The sequence below is a fragment of the Carcharhinus amblyrhynchos genome, chromosome 14 (genome assembly GCF_965287045.1).
Source record: "Carcharhinus amblyrhynchos chromosome 14, sCarAmb.v2.hapA, whole genome shotgun sequence".
In the NCBI taxonomy this organism is placed as follows: domain Eukaryota; kingdom Metazoa; phylum Chordata; class Chondrichthyes; order Carcharhiniformes; family Carcharhinidae; genus Carcharhinus; species Carcharhinus amblyrhynchos.
This window is the reverse complement of record NC_137337.1, coordinates 67,896,220-67,905,903: the sequence shown is the minus strand read 5'-3', so window position 1 is coordinate 67,905,903 and position 9,684 is coordinate 67,896,220. Positions and strand designations below refer to the sequence as shown.

General features: G+C 47.6%; 1 non-coding gene across 1 annotated transcript; it reads right to left on the bottom strand.

Moving 5' to 3' along the window:
• Positions 1-7,210: 7,210 nt before the first annotated feature.
• LOC145352833 (U2 spliceosomal RNA) lies at positions 7,211-7,403 on the bottom strand. The gene has a single exon (XR_013888600.1). It is a non-coding gene; the product is annotated as a U2 spliceosomal RNA (small nuclear RNA).
• Positions 7,404-9,684: the final 2,281 nt, after the last annotated feature.

Here is a 9,684-nt window from a genome sequence, read left to right as displayed (position 1 = left end):
TGCTATACACATGGAGTTTGGGCACAGCAAACTCAATTTATGATTGGGTGGCACAGTGGTTACCACTGATGCCTCACAGCACCAGGGATTCGGGTTTGATTCCTGTGGGTCACTGTCTGTGTGGAGCTGGCCCATTCTCCCCGTGTCTGCGTGGGTTTCCTCCAGGTGCTCTCGTTCCTTACCGCAGTCCAAAGATGTGTGGGTTAGGTTGATTGGCCATGCTAAATTGATCCTTAGTGTCAGGGGAATTAACAAGGTAAATATGTGGGGTTTCAAGGATAGGGCCTGTTATGATGGTTGCTGGTGCAGGCTCAATGGGCTGAGTGGCCTCCTTCTGCGGCTGTAGGGATTCTCTGGTGACAAGATCAATGATGTATTAATTAAGTTGTTTGAGGGATAAATATTAGCCAGGACAATGGAGTCATTGAATCCCTACAGTGCAGAAGGAGGCCATTCAGCCCATCGAGCCTGCATCAACCACAATCTCACCCAGGCTCAACCCCTGTAACCCATGTATTTACCTTGTTAATCCCCTGACACTAAGGAGCAGTTTAACATGGCCAATCCACCTAAACACACATCTTTGGACTGTGGGAGGAAACCGGAGCACACGGAGGAAGCCCACGCAGACACGGGGAGAATGTGCAAATGCCACACAGACAGTGACCCGAGCTGGGCATTGAACCCGTGTCCCTGGCGCTCTGAAGCAGCAATGCTAACCACTCTGCTACCCCCTGACCTTCTTCAATGTAGTCTGACTGCATCATGTATATTCGGCTGAAGGGACCGATGGATTCTTGGTTCAACATTCCTGCTGAAAGGCCGCACTGCAGCCCCATCACCAGGTTCAGCACCAGGAGTACCGGGATGGCTTCCGGGCTGGAATCTGAGGAATTGCAAAAATTCCATAGGAAAGCCTGGGGGAATGTGAGTGCTGATACCAGAGCGCCCTCTGCTGGAGTCTGGCCAGATTAACTCTGCATCAACAAACCTGTTGTTTGATTTGATTTATTATTGACATGTATTAACATACAGTAAAAAGTATTGTTTCTTGCACGCTATACAAACAAAGCATACCGTTCATAGAGAAGGAAACAAGAGACTGCAGAATGTAGCATTACAGTTATAATAAGGGTGTAGAAAAAGATCAACTTAATGTAAGGTAGATTAATATAAGGTATAAATGCGACGTGCAGGAATGGAATGGTGATAATTATGGGGGATTTCAATCTACATATTGATTGGTTGACCCATGTTGGATGCGGTGGGCTTGAGGAAGAGTTCTTGGAATGCTGCCGGGATAGTTTCCTTGAACAGTGTGTGTTGGAGCCAACGAGGGAGCGAGCTATCTTGGATCTGGTGTTATGTAATGAGGCAGGTAGAATTAGGGACCTTGTGGTGAAGGATCCTCTTGGGAAGAGTGATCATTGTATGGTGGAGTTTCTGATGCAGATGGAGGAGGAGAAAGTGGGTTCCCGGACATGTGTCCTTTGGATGAGAGAGGAATTGGCGAATGTTGATTGGGGGAGCACATTGGAAGGTAGGTCTGCTGAGGAACAGTGGAGGATCTTTAAGGAGATCTTTCTTGGTGCTCAGCAGAAATTTATTCCAATGGTTAAAAAGGATCATAGGAGGAGAGATAATCAGCCGTGGATAACGAAGGAGGTAAAGGAAAGTGTTAAATTAAAAGCGGATGCGTTTAGAGTAGCTAAGAGTAGTGGGCGAGAAGAGGATTGGGAGAGGTTTAAATATCAACAAAGAATGTCAAAGAAGTTGATAAAGAAGGGTAGGAGAAACCATGAAGCTGGGCTAGCGCTTAATATAAAAAAGGACAGTAAGAGTTTTTATAAATATATAAAAAGGAAGAGGCTGACTAGGGTGAATGTTGGACCCTTAGAGGATGAGAGGGGGGACTTAGTGGTAGGGGATGGGGAAATGGCTGAGGCCTTGAATAACTTTTTTGTTTCGGTCTTCACGGAGGAGGACGTGAATAATTTGCCGGGTGTTAGCGATGGAAAGATGGTAGGAGTGGAGGGTCTCAATGACATTATTGTTACTAGAGAGGCGGTGCTCGAAAGACTGGAGGGACTGATTGTGGACAAGTCCCCAGGACCGGATGGAATGCATCCAAGGGTTCTGAAAGAAATGGCGGAGGTGATAGTGGATGCCTTGGTGATTATTTTCCAAACGTTGCTGGATTCCGGGGAAGTGCCGGAAGATTGGAAAACAGCTAATGTTACGCCGTTGTTTAAGAAGGGTGGCAGGCAAAAGGCAGGGAATTATAGGCTGGTTAGTTTAACGTCTGTTGTAGGTAAAATGTTAGAATCCGTGATCAAGGAGAAAACAGCGAGGCATCTTGAGGAGAATTGTTTGATAGAGCAGACGCAGCACGGTTTCGTTAGGGGGAAGTTGTGTCTGACGAATTTATTGGAGTTCTATGAGAATGTGTCTAGGGCGGTGGATAGAGGAGAGCCAGTGGATGTGGTGTTTCTTGATTTTCAGAAGGCGTTTGATAAGGTGCCGCACAAGAGGTTATTACAGAAGGTCAGGGGGCATGGAGTTGGGGGTAGGGTGTTAGCATGGATAGAGGATTGGTTGTCAAATAGGAGGCAGAGAGTGGGGGTCAATGGGTGTTATTCGGATTGGCGGTTGGTGACTAGTGGAGTGCCCCAGGGGTCAGTGCTGGGGCCTCAGCTTTTTACCATTTATATAGATGATCTGGAGGAGGGAACCGAGTGTATGGTGTCAAAATTTGCTGATGACACCAAGATTGGTGGAACGGCAAATTGTGCGGAGGGTGTGGAAAGTCTGTAGAAGGATCTAGATAGGCTGGGCGAATGGGCCAGGAAATGGCAAATGGAATTTAATGTTGGCAAGTGTGAAGTTGTCCACTTTGGTAGGAATAATGGTAGGAAGGACTATTACTTACATGGCGAAAAACTGCAGCATGCGACGGTGCAGAGGGACCTCGGGGTCCTTGTGCATGAGTCGCAAAAACCCAGCCTGCAGGTGCAGCAGGCGGTCAGGAAGGCTAATGGGATGCTGGCCTTCATAGCGAGGGGGATTGAATATAAAAGTAGGGAGGTCTTGCTGCAACTGTACAGGGCACTGGTGAGGCCGCAGCTGGAGTACTGTGTGCAATTTTGGTCGCCGTACTTACGCAAGGATATTTTGGCCTTGGAGGGAGTGCAGAGGAGGTTTACTAGGCTGATACCGGAGTTGAGGGGGTTGAACAATGAGGAGAGGCTGAATAAACTAGGCTTGTACTCGTTAGAGTTTAGAAGAATGAGGGGAGATCTCATTGAGACATATAAGATGATGAATGGGATGGATAGGATAGAGGTGGAGAGACTCTTCCCGCTCAGAAAGGACAGTAGGACTAGGGGGCACAGCCTCAAGATAAAGGGGGGGCGGTTTAGAACGGAGTTGAGGAGGAACTTCTTCACTCAAAGGGTGGTGAATCTCTGGAATTCTCTGCCCGTTGAAGTGGTGGAGGCTGCCTCGCTAAATATTTTTAAGACGCGGGTTGATGGGTTTTTGATAAGTGAGGGGATTAAGGGTTATGGGGAGAGGGCGGGAAAGTGGAACTGAGCCACGACAGATCAGCCATGATCTTATTGAATGGCGGGGCAGACTCGAGGGGCCAGATGGCCTACTCCTGCTCCTATTTCTTATGTTCTTATGTTTCTTAGATCCATTCAAAAGTTTGATGGCAGTAGGGAAGAAGCTGTTCTTGAGTCGGTTGGTACGTGACCTCAAATTTTTGTATCTTTGTCCCGACGGAAGAAGGTGAAGAGAGAATGTCCGGTGCGTAGGGTCCTTAATTATGCTGGCTGCTTTGCCGAGGCAGCGGGAAGTGTAGACAGTGTCAGTGAAAGGGAGGCTGGTTTGCGTGATGAACTGGGCTACATTCACACCTGTACCACGCTGCTGAGATGTTAACAACAACAACCTGCTTTTACATAGCACCCCCTCAACACGACGTTCCCCAACCGTCAAATGTCTTGCTCTCGCTCTGGAAAACATACCGGAAGATCCGCAGAGGAAGAGAGGGAGATGGGATGTGATCGCAGCTGATATAGGCGGAAGCGGCTGCAAATGATAAAACCTCCACTCAACCCCACATATTGCGATAGCATGTGACTGCCCTTCATTTACAACAACAACTCACATTTATGCAGCACCTCAAAGGTAGGAAACCACCCCAAAGTGCTTCACTGGGGTATTATTAAAAAGGAGCAAGATATTGGAGGGCTGGGTATCTCATAGAACCCCTACAATGCAAAAGGAGGCTGTTCGGCCCACTGAGTCCACACCAACAATAAGAACATAAGAACATAAGAAATAGGAGCAGGAGTAGGCCATCTGGCCCTTCAAGCCTGCCCCGCCATTCAATAAGATCATGGCTGATCTGTCGTGGCTCAGTTCCACTTTCCAGCCCTCTCCCCATAACCCTTAATCCCCTCTCTTATCAAAAACCCATCAACCCGCTTCTTAAAAATATTTAGCGAGGCAGCCTCCACCACTTCAACGGGCAGAGAATTCCAGAGATTCACCACCCTTTGAGTGAAGAAGTTCCTCCTCAACTCCGTTCTAAACCGCCCCCCCTTTATCTTGAGGCTGTGCCCCCTAGTCCTACTGTCTTTTTTCAGTGGGAAGAGTCTCTCCACCTCTATCCTATCCATCCCATTCATCATCTTATACGTCTCAATGAGATCTCCCCTCATTCTTCTAAACTCCAACGAGTACAAGCCTAGTTTATTCAGCCTCTCCTCATAGTTCAACCCCCTCAACTCCGGTATCAGCCTAGTAAACCTCCTCTGCACTCCCTCCAAGGCCAAAATATCTTTGCGCAGGTGCGGCGCCCAAAACTGCACACAGTACTCCAGCTGCGGCCTCACCAATGCCCTATACAGCTGCAGCAAGACCTCCCTACTTTTATATTCAATCCCCTTCGCTATGAAGGCCAGCATCCCATTCGCCTTCCTGACCACCTGCTGCACCTGCAAGCTGGGTTTTTGCGACTCATGCACAAGGACCCCGAGGTCCCTCTGCACCGTCGCCTGCTGCAGTTTTTCGCCCCGTAAGTAATAGTCCTTCCTACCATTCTTCCTACCAAAGTGGACCACCTCACACTTGTCAACATTAAATTCCATTTGCCATTTCCTGGCCCATTCGCCCAGCCTATCTAGATCCTTCTGCAGACTCTCCACAGCCTCCGCACAATTTGCCGTTCCCCCAATCTTGGTGTCCTAATAATCCCACCCAAGCCGTTTCCCCGTAACCCTGCACATTTACCCCTTAATCTCTCTAACCTACACATCCCGGGACACTAAGAGGTAATTCAGCATGGCCAGACAACCTAACCTGCACATCTTTCGGACTGTGGGAGGAAACCGGAGCACCCGGGGAAAACCCACGCAGACACGAGGAGAATGTGCAAACTCCACACAGACAGTGACCCGAGCTGGGAATCGAACCCAGGTCCCTGGCACTGTGAGACAACAGTGCTACCATCTTGAGAGGGGAATGCACCTTCCCGGGGAAAGCAGTTGGGCAGTAAATTCTAGCCCCCAAGAGCGATGTCCACATCCCAAAAAACAAATAAATAATGACTCACGTTTATTTTTAAAGTCAGAAAAATGTCCAAAGTCAGTTCAGAGGAAAGCCTTATAAAGTTTCTCGGCCTGTTGGTTAAGATCAAGTGTCAGATCCAGCTCAAGATCAGGTGTAATCCCTATCCTTTTCAGCTTGGATCTTGTTTGTCTCTTGTGGTGAGTCTGAATTGGATTCAAGTTTTGACAAAGGGTCATTTGGACTTGAAACGTCAGCTCTTTTCTCTCCTTATGGATGCTGCCAGACCTGCTGAGATTTTCCAGCATTTTCTCTTTTGGTTTGATGAATTGGATTCAATATGAATTTGATTTAGTTTTTGGAGCAAGCAAGGAGATGGATTCAGAGCTTGCCCCATCCACTCCGGTCATCTGGTTTTTGTAACGCTAAGAGAATAATGTTTGAAAATACCCTCACCTGCTCCCTCACTGTTATGTCTGGTGATCTCTGCCTTGCCCCTACAATTTTGAGACTATCCAAAATTTGCTCCCCAAATCTTAACACGCATCAACTCCCATCATCCTGTTTTCACTGGCCTACACTGGCTCCCGGTTGAATCGCATGTCAATTTCCCGTCATTTCCGACATCCGTATTCCTCTAATTCCAGCCTCCTGGAACTCTCCAATCCTAATCACTTCACCATTGGGAGCTGTGTTTCAAGCTTCCAAACTCTGAAGCTCTGTAATTCCCTCCCTGAGCCTCTCTCAGCTCTTTCAAAACATTCCTTAAAACCTACCACCTTGGTCAGGCTTTTGGTCATCAATGCTAACCTACCACATGGTGGCGCAGTGGTCAGCCTTGCCACCTCACAGTGCCAGAGATCAGGGTTCGATTCCCGGTTTGGGTCACTGTGTGGAACCCACATGTTTTTTCTATGTCTAAGAGGATTTCCTCCGGGAGCTCTGGTTTCTTCCCACAGTCTGAAAGACGTGCTGGCTAGGTGCATTGGCCATGCTAAATTCTCCCTCAGTGTACCCAAACAGGTACTAGAGTGTGTCGTCTAGGGGATTTTCACAGTGACTTTATTGCAGTGTTAATGTAAACCTATTTGTGACACTAATAGATAAACTTTAATACCTCCTATACAGCTCAGAGTCAAATTTTGTTTTATAATCCTCTCTTCAGTGAGGCATCCACGCTCTAAATCTAAATGCGACTGGTTAATTGTTTTTGGGATGGGGACATCATTGGTAGGAGCTGGAATTTCACTGTCCAGCTCGACTTGTCCTGAGAAGGAGGTTTCCTGTTGAATTACAGATAGTGGGCGGAACGTGACGTTGCTCAGGTGGGGATGTGCTCGACCCAGAGGTGCGTGAAGCAGTGCGAAAAGACATTGGGCACACATCCCGCTGTCGGACCGCACGCTCGCAGTGTTGCGATCAGTGGGTACGCACGGGAATAGGAAGCTCCACCTCTGCACACTCCCAACAAAGTCTGTCGATGTCTGGTGCTTCTCGAGTGAGTTCTCCGTTTTTTTTAACTTTATTCCAATCCAATCAAGTCAAATTAAAGCCAATTCAGAGTCCCAACAAGTTGAGACATTCCCGATCCAAGCTGACAAGACAGGGCTCCCACCTCCCGTCTTGGGCTTGACCTACATGATCCAAGCTGTTTGGAGTAGGTGTAGCTCCTCCTCCAAGGCTTGATCTCATTTGCATCTTAGCCAAAAAGGCCGAGAAGCCGCTTTAAAAAATTGCTTCAAATGAAGCTAAAATGTAACCCAATGACTTCGACCAAGCGCAGCACGTCAACACTACACTTGATCTTAGCCAAAAGGCCGAGAAGCGATAACACGAGTGAGTTCTCCATTTTGGTCTCCCGTGAGTTGGCGGACATAATAAAGAAGAGTACATCACGGGAGCAAGCTCTTCGACCCACCAAGCCTGCATGGCACCTCTCTAATGACCTTTTCCTTCTACCCAGTCCGTATCCCTCAAGTGTTTGTCAAGACGCCTCTTAAATGTTGCGATTGTATCTCCTTCTACCGCCTCCTCTGGCAGTGCATTCCAGGCACTTAGCACCCTCTGTGTAACAAAAAACTTCCTCTCACATCTCCTTTAAACTTTCCCCCTTTCACCTTAAAACTATGTCCCCTAGTAATTGACATTTCTAGCTTGGTTTGACCTCTTGAGGGCTGCTTTGAGGATATCGCTGAAACGTATTTGCTGTCCTCCTGGGAGTCTCCTGTCACAATTGAGTTCTGAGTGGAAGAATTGCTCCAGAAGTCTGGTGTCAGGTAATGTACTGACAAACAGAGTTGGTTTCAAGAACCTAGTGCTTTGGTGCCAGGCATGTTGGCTTGGGAGAGGGCACTGTTACCGGATAGTCTTTTATGCTGTCAGGTTTAGAGGATTTTACGAAGACACTTCCAATGGTCCATCTCCAGTGCTTTGATGTACCTGCTGTAGTTTGCCCGAGTGTCTAAAGCATACAGAACTGTAAGGATCATAGAATCCCTTCAGTGCAGAAGAGGCCATTCAGCCCACCCAGTCTTCACTGACCCTCTAACTCAGTTTCTTACCCAGGTGCTCTCCCCCCATCCAATCCTTGAACCCACACATTTAGCATGGCTAATCCACTTAACCTACACATCTTGGGACACCAAGGGTCAATTTAACATGGCCAATCCACCTAACTTGAACATCTTTGGAGTGTGGGAGCAAACCCGTGCAGACACGGGGAGAACGTGCAAACTCTACACAGATAGCAAGCCAAGGCCGGAATTGAACCCGGGTGCCTGGCACTGAGAAACAGCAGTGCTAACCACCGATTTGATTTTGATTTATTATTGTCACATGTGTTAGTATATATGTGACAATAATGAGTGAAAAGTATTGTTTCTTGGCATGCTACATAGACAAAGCATACCGTTCTTAGAGAAAGAAAGAAGAGAGTGCAGACTGTAGTGTTATAGTCATAGGGAGGGTGCCACTGTGCCTGGTAAAACCAAGGTCTCAATCTCGGATTTGAGATCCTTTGCTGGCCAAAGAACGAGTTGGCACGCTGGAGGTGACAATGAATGTTGGCATCAATGTTCGCCCCCATCATGGAGCTGGCTCTCAGCACATGGAATAATGATCCTCATGCTCCAGGATCTCACCACTGATCTTAACCTTAATTACCAGTCCAGTAAGATGATCATTACTGTACCATACCCTGTTTAATCTGATGATGTTTGGCAGCATCAGATAAAGGACATCCCTCACTCCCCTGTACAAATGCCAATTGGCAAAGCTACAGGTGTTACACAAGAGTCTCTCATTGAAGGATGGGTCACTGTATACTTTGGAATTTCAGATCATGTCTTAACAGGCTGACAGCAACATTAGTACTAACAACACACTTGTTATTAGGAGTCACCTGACTTGAGTTCCAAATGACGTCTATACATACAACATTGGTGACACCCAGAGAGCTTGGTTACTCTACACAGTGAGAGTGACTCACAGTTCCATTTTCTCCCTATGAATAGGTCTTGCTCCTCATTGTCTGGGTGGCACAGTGGTTAGCACTGTTGCCTCACAGCGCTAGGGACCCAAGTTCAATTCCTGGCTTGGGTCACTGAGTGGACCCTGCATGTTCTCCAGGTGCGCCGGTTTCCTCCCACAGTCCAGAGATGTCCAGGTTAGGTTAACTGGCCATGCTAAATTGTCCCTTAATGTCAGGGGGATTAGATAGGGTAAATGCATGGGGTTATGGGGAAAGGGCCTGGGTAAGATTGTGGTCAGTGCAGACACGACAAGCCGAATGGCTTCCTTCTGCACTGTCGGGATTCTATGTTAGTGAGGTACAAAAGGAAGAAGAAAAGCGTGGCACAGGAACAGGCCCTTCAGCCCTCCAAGCCCATGCTGTTCATGATGGTGTGGAGTGACACCCATGTCCATGAATGAATAAAGTAAAAAGGGGCCAAATAAATGCAAGGCATTGTTGTTGAGGTGAGCAGTCAGACTGAGTTCAAATGCTCAACCACTGCGACATTGGCTTGGTCCAAGTTCAGTGTCTAGAATCAAATGTGGACTTGCATGTTGCTATATGTTTTCAAGACCCTCTCTATGGCCTTGCCTCATCTC